The 6,909-nt window shown below is 43.7% G+C and overlaps 1 pseudogene; it reads right to left on the bottom strand.

The window, feature by feature from the left end:
- Positions 1–318: 318 nt before the first annotated feature.
- On the bottom strand, positions 319–3,581 carry LOC100613842 (dynein regulatory complex subunit 2-like; annotated as a pseudogene).
- Between the last annotated feature and the right edge of the window lie 3,328 nt (positions 3,582–6,909).

Raw genomic sequence — 6,909 nt, 5'->3', positions numbered from 1 at the left:
TCAAGTCAGTCAAATTTAGTTTTAATTAATTTCCTTTAAAAGGTTTTGTTCTTATCTTTCCAATCAGTAGAGAATTTTAAAAAATAATGGTAATCTATACCTTACATGAATATAATATTTTATGTTTATGAGGTGTTTATTCTTCTCACACAATGTGAGGAAATTAAATTCAAATTAAGAAAAATTGTTCACTTCCTCAAAGTTACCCAACTACCAAGCAAGTTTTGCCCCTGCCCCATTGGAAGTTTTTAATAGCGAAGTCCTTAGGTCTCTCAAAAAAATCCCTGGGGTTTGAAAAGAGATTTTTTTTTCCTTAGATCACAGGGTGTGAGAGATCACGTGGGCTGCTTCAGCAACATGGTAAGTGGTTGGATGTTGTTTGTTACCTGGATGTGCTATAGGTGTGGTCAAGGGCTAGGGTAAGCTGCGTCCATGCATGACTATGAACAGTGGGTTGATTTGGCCCAGCACTTCGTCACTCACTGAGATGCCATTGAAGTACTCCTTCAGCATCTCCCACAGCTTCCCACTGTTTTCTAACAGTGGGCTTGTCTGTGTTGAAGGCTCAGTTGCTCCATTTTCACTTTGTCATACTATTTCTGGAAATTCTCCATCCCTATGTAGTCCACCATCAGCTTAGCGAGCTCATCAGGTCTTCTAGGTTATTCTCCTCAATCTCCTCCTGCTCCTTAGGAGTCAATACTGACAACAATGAGGCCCTTTTTCTTTTTTGGATTCAAATTTCCTACATATTTTAGAAATCTTAAGGATCTTTTCACCCTTTTCAACAATCTTTATCAGGGCCTTGAGAGTAGTGTTACTTTCCAGGGTGAGTTTGACTAAGTCATGGGATGCTGCCTGGGCTTAAGTTTTCACAGTTGTACAAGGACAAATTCCTTGTCATTGCGGACATACCAGTTTTCATCTTCACTCTCACGACTGTGTATCATGATCTTACCTTTTGAAATGGTTATGCCATCCTGTAGTTTCTGTATTTTTTTCATCTGGACTTTAGTTTCTTTACAGCTCTTCTCATCCTTCACCTTCAGGGTCTCAAAGGCAATCTTTCGATCATCTGTGGAACCATGTTTAACCCATGTTTCCCAATCATAGTATCAGGAGTACTTCACATATATTTCATTATTATTTTAGTATTTTTTTTTTAACATGAAAAGAGTTAACAAGGAAGGGAGACTGAAAAGAATTTTCTGATAAATATATATTTTTCACACTGGTATTTCTTTTATCCCTTCTCTCTTCCTTTCTCCTTTCCTGTTTCAATAATACAATCTTCCTAAATGTATGAAGAATTAACTTCTTATGGAAACGGTGTTACTTCTATTGTTAATATTGATAGGTTTATTTCCTTGTTCTTTTTCTTATAACTACCAAGTGTAAGCTAGAAAATAAGAATTTTATTGACGAGTACTTTTACATTAAATTAAGTGATAAGTAATGCATAGCAATGATACATGCTTCAGCAGACCAGACATGTACTTTTCTATAAATTACCACATTTAGTAGTTGAAAGTCCACCTAAAGATTACTCAAATGCAGAAAAAATTCTGGTTAACAATAGCGAGAACAGACAAATAAAACAAAGAGCCAGATCTTATTAAAACTGAAAGACAATTTACTGAAAAGCTTCAGTACACACAGTGACATCAGGTTTCATCCCCAGCATTCCTGTGGTAAATGAATGAAAACCAGAGATGAGGAGAGTATTCCTTCCTAGTAAACTGGCACATTCCAGGTCACTAGAGCTCATTGTGAACTTTATCTTACATGTAAAAAAATATACTTTTTAAATTTTATAGTCAAATAGGCAAACAAATAATTGCTTTTCATGGTGACCAACTTTGAAATCAGAATTCTAAGGATTCTTTAGATGGCGCTATTGTGTCCGGAACTGGTGGGTTCTTGGTCTCACTGACTTCAAGAATGAAGCCGCGGACCCTCGCGGTTAGTGTTACAGCTCTTAAGTTGGCGCGTCTGGAGTTTGTTCCTTCTGATGTTCGGATGTGTTCGGAGTTTCTTCCTTCTGGTGGGTTCGTGGTCTCGCTGGCTCAGGAGTGAAGCTGCAGACTTTCCCGGTGAGTGTTACAGCTCTTAAGGCAGCGCGTCTGGAGTTGTTCGTTCCTCCCAGTGGGCTCGTGGTCTCGCTGGCTTCAGGAGTGAAGCTGCAGACCTTCGCGGTGAGTGTTACAGCTCATAAAAGCAGTGTGGACCCAAAGAGTGAGCAGTAGAAAGATTTATTGCAAAGAGCGAAAGAACAAAGATTCCACAGCGTGGAAGGGGACCCAAGCGGGTTGCCACTGCTGGCTCGGGCAGCCTGCTTTTATTCTCTTATCAGCCCCACCCACGTCCTGCTGATTGGTAGAGCCCAGTGGTCTGTTTTGACAGGGTGCTGACTGGTACCTTTACAATCCCTGAGCTAGACACAGGGTGCTGATTGTTGTCTTTACAAACCTTGAGCTAGATACAGAGTGCCGATTGGTGTATTTACAATCCCTGAGCTAGACATAAAGTTTCTCCAAGGCCCCACCAGAGTAGCTAGATACAGAGTGTTGATTGGTGCATTCACAAACCCTGAGCTAGACACAGTGTGTTGATTGGTGTATTTACAATCCCTGAGCTAGACATAAAGGTTCTCCACCTCCCCACCAGACTCAGGAGCCCAGCTGGCTTCACCCAGTGGATCCCGCACCAGGGCTGCGGGTGGAGCTGCCTGCCAGTCCCGCGCCGTGCGCCCGAACTCCTCAGCCCTTGGGTGGTGATGGGACTGGGCGCCGTGGAGCAGGGGGTGGTGCTCCTCGGGGAGGCTCGGGCGCACAGGAGCCCATGGAGGGGGTGGGAGGCTCAGGCATGGCGGGCTGCAGGTCCTGAGCCCTGCCCCGCGGGAAGGCAGCTAAGGCCCGGTAAGAAATCGAGCGCAGCGCCGGTGGGCTGGTGCTGCTGGGGGACCCAGTACACCCTCCGCAGCCGCTGGCCCGGGTGCTAAGTCCCTCATTGCCCGGGGCCGGCAGGGCCCGCCGGCTGCTCGGAGTGCAGGGCCCGCCAAGCCCACGCCCACCCGGAACTCCAGCTGGCCCGCAAGCGCCACGCGCAGCGCCGGTTCCCGCTCGCGCCTCTCCCTCCACACCTCCCTGCAAGCTGAGGGAGCCGGCTCCGGCCTTTGCCAGCCCAGAAAGGGGCTCCCAAGATGCAGCGGTGGGCTGAAGGGCTCCTCAAGTGCCGCCAAAGTGGGAGCCCAGGCAGAGGAGGCGCTGAGAGCGAGCAAGGGCTGTGAGGACTGCCAGCACGCTGTCACCTCTCCCTATGAGCTGAATGTACATGTCTGCCCACAATTCATGTTAAAACCTAACCCCCAGGTGATGGTATTAAAAGAAGGATCCGTTGGGAGGTGATTAGGTCCTGAGGGAGGAGTCCTCACAAACGGGAATAATGTCCAGGTGAAAGAGGCCCCAGAAACCTGTCTTGCCATTCTGCCATGGGAGGACAGAGCCAGGAGGTCCCATCTTGGCAGCAGAGAGTGAACCCTCATCAGACGCTGAATCTGGTGGTTCCTTTATCTTGGACATCTCAGCCTCTAGAACTGTGAGTAATAAAATTCTATTGTGTATAAATTCCCCTGTCTATTGTAGTGTGTTATAGCTGCCCAACTAGACTGAGACAGATAACTCCGTTATTAACTGTTATTTTAATAGTTATTAACCATTATTTTAACTATCATTAAAAACAACAACAGTTATGGTTGGCATTTTTTATGTTTGTAAATGAAAAGTCTAACTTCTTGGTAGCATTATTACTAATATTTATTAAACTAACAGAATTTATTTTTTACTAGAATACCACAGAGAATTTTATTTTATTTTTGCAAAATCTGGCCTAATAAGAGGCTGTTATTCTGGTAGGTGAAGTTCCTTATCTGTAAAATAAGAAGAATTCAAAATGTATAAAATCCTTGTAGCTCAAATACTTATTGACTTTCATTCTTTCTTTTCCTCTAATATTACTGAAATACAAATAATTTTATTTTTCAAGAACAATTATATGGCAATTGATAGGGTCCCCACCCAAATCTCACCTTGAGTTGTAGTAATCCCCACGTGTCAGGGGCAAGGCCAGAGGGAGGTAATTGAATTATGAGGGCAGGTCTTTCCCATGCTGTTGTCATGATAATGAATAAGTCTCATGAGATCTGATGGTTTTATAAGGGAGAGTCCCCCTGCACACACCCTCTTGCCTGCCACCATGTAAGACATCATTTTGCTCTTTCCTTATCTTCCATCATGATTTTGAGGCCTCCCCAGCCATGTAGAACTGTGAGAACAAACTAATGTAGTAAATTGGTACCAGTAGAGTGGGGTGCTGCTGTAAAGATACCTGAAAATGTGAAAGTGACTTTGGAACTGGTAACAGGCAGAGGTTGGAACAGTTTGGAGGGCTCAGAAGAAGACAGGAAAATGTGGGAAAGTTTGGAACTTCCCGGAGGCTTGGAGGGCTCAGAAGACAGGAAGATGTGAGAAAGTTTGGAATTTCCTAGAAACTTGTTGAATGGCTTTGACCAAAATGCTGATAGTGATATAGACAATAAAGTCCAGGCTGAGATGGTCTCAGATGGAGATGAAGAGCTTGATGGGAAATGGAGTAAAGCTCACTCTTGCTATGCAAATAGACTGGCAGCATTTTGCCCTTAAACCAGAGATCTGTGGAACTTTGAACTACAGAGAGATGATTTAGGGTGTCTGGTGGAGAAATTTCTAAGTGGTAAAGTGTCCAAGAGGAAGCAGAGCATAAAAGTTTGAAAAATTTGCAGCCTGACAATGCAATAGAAAAGAAAAACCCATTTCCTGGGGAGAAATTCAAGCCTGTCGCAGACATTTTCATAAGTAACAAAGAGCCTAATGTTAGTCACCAAGACAATGGGGAGAATGTCTCCAGGGCAGCTCAGAGACCTTTGCAGCAGCCCTCCCATCACAGGCCCAGAGGCCTAGGAGGAAAAATGGTTTTGTGGACCAGGTCCAAGGCCCCTGTGCTGTGGGCAGCCTAAGGACTTGGTGCCTTGGGTCCCAGCTGCTCCAGCATGGCTAAAAGGGGCTAAGGTATAGCTCAGGCTGTGGCTTCAGAGGGTGCAAGCCTCAAGCCTTAGCAGCTTCCACATGGTGTTGAGCCTGCAGGTGCACAGAAGTCAAGAACTGAGGTTTGGAAACCTCTGCCTAGATTTCAGAGGATTTATGAAAAAGCCTAAATATCAGGCAGAAGTTTGCTTCGGGGCAGGGCCCTGATGGAAAGCCTCTGTTATGGCAGTGCAGAAGGTAAATGTGGGGTAGGACCCCTCCACACACAGAGCCCCCACTGGGGCATTGCCTAATGAAACTGTGAGAAGAGATCCACCATCCTTCAGACCCCAGAATGGTAGATCCACTGACAGCTTGCACTGTTTGCCTGGAAAAGATGCAGAGGCTCAATGACAGCTCATGAAAGCAGACAGGAGTGGGGCTGTACCCTGTAAAGCCACAGGGGCAGAGCTGCCCAAGACCATGGGAACCCACTGCTTATGTCATGATCAATAATCAGCATGACCTGGATGTGAGACATGGAGTCAAAGGAGATCATTTTGGAGCTTTAAGACTTGACTGTCCCACTGGATTTTGGACTTGGCATGGGGCCTGTAGTTTCTTTGTTTTGGCCAATTTATCCCATGTGGAATGGGAATTTTTACCCGATGCTGTACCCCCATTGTATCTAAAAGGTAACTAATTTGCTTTTGATTTTACAGGCCCATAGGCGAAGGGACTTGCTGTGTCTCAGATGAGACTTTGGACTTGGACTTTTGAGTGAATGCTGGAATGAGTTAAGAATTTGGGGGACTGTTGGGAAGGCATGACTGTGTTTTGAAATGTGAGGACATGAGATTTGGGAGGGGCCAGGGGAGCAATGATATAGTTTGGCTGTGTCCTCAACCAAATTTCCCTTGAATTGTAATAATCCCTACTTGTCAAGGGCAGGGCCAGAGGGAGGTAATTGAATCATGGGGGCAGGTCTTTCCTGTGCTGTTCTTGTGATAATGAGTAAGTTTCATGAGATCTGAAGGTTTTATAAAGGGGAGTTCCCCTGCACATGCCCTCTTGCCTGCTGCGTGTAAGACATCCTCTTGCTCTTCCTTTGTCTTCCACCATGATTGTGAGGCCTCCCCAGCCATGTGGAACTGTGAGAACAGACTAATACAGAAATGTAAAATAAAAAGTAGATTGTATTTTTAAAATATGATACTAAGCATCAAAGTTTAAAAAAGTAAACCATGTGGATTCTAGTTTTAATTGTTATATTAAATAAGAAATTAAATATATTGACTTTACATACATAAAAATACATAATTCATTTATTTTTATAATTTAAGCATACTACATTGATTTATTCAGACAGCTTTCTCTCCTCACAGAAAAGTACAGCAAGTTTTATTGGCCCCAACTCCATTTGTTCTCTGCTCTGCTTAGGGTCACTGGTGACCTCCATGTTGTCAAATCCATACACATTTTTCCTTCTTTGTCTGACATTTCTCATCAGTATTTTATTTATTTGATAAATTTGACCAGCCTCTTTGAGTTAAAAAAAAATTCTTTAATTCAATTCATGATATCTTATTCTTTGGTTTTGAGTTTCCTTTTTTTAATATGTTTTCTTCTTTTCTGGCTATTTCTGTTTTATACAACCTAAGAACTTTGTATAGTGCTTGTTCGTTGTTGTTGTTGTTGTTTGTTTGTTTTTTCCCTCACGTCATATATACTTACTTTGTCTAACTCAGGCAGTCCCATGCCTTTAGAAATTTTATATGTTTACATCTCCCAGAAGTATATCACCAGTATCACCAGTCCTGATACTATCTTTGCATTTCAGGCTCTATAA

Source organism: Pan troglodytes, chromosome 3, assembly GCF_028858775.2.
Source record: "Pan troglodytes isolate AG18354 chromosome 3, NHGRI_mPanTro3-v2.0_pri, whole genome shotgun sequence".
NCBI lineage: Eukaryota > Metazoa > Chordata > Mammalia > Primates > Hominidae > Pan > Pan troglodytes.
Note: the sequence above shows the minus strand (reverse complement) of the source record. Positions and strands in the feature narration are given on the sequence as shown.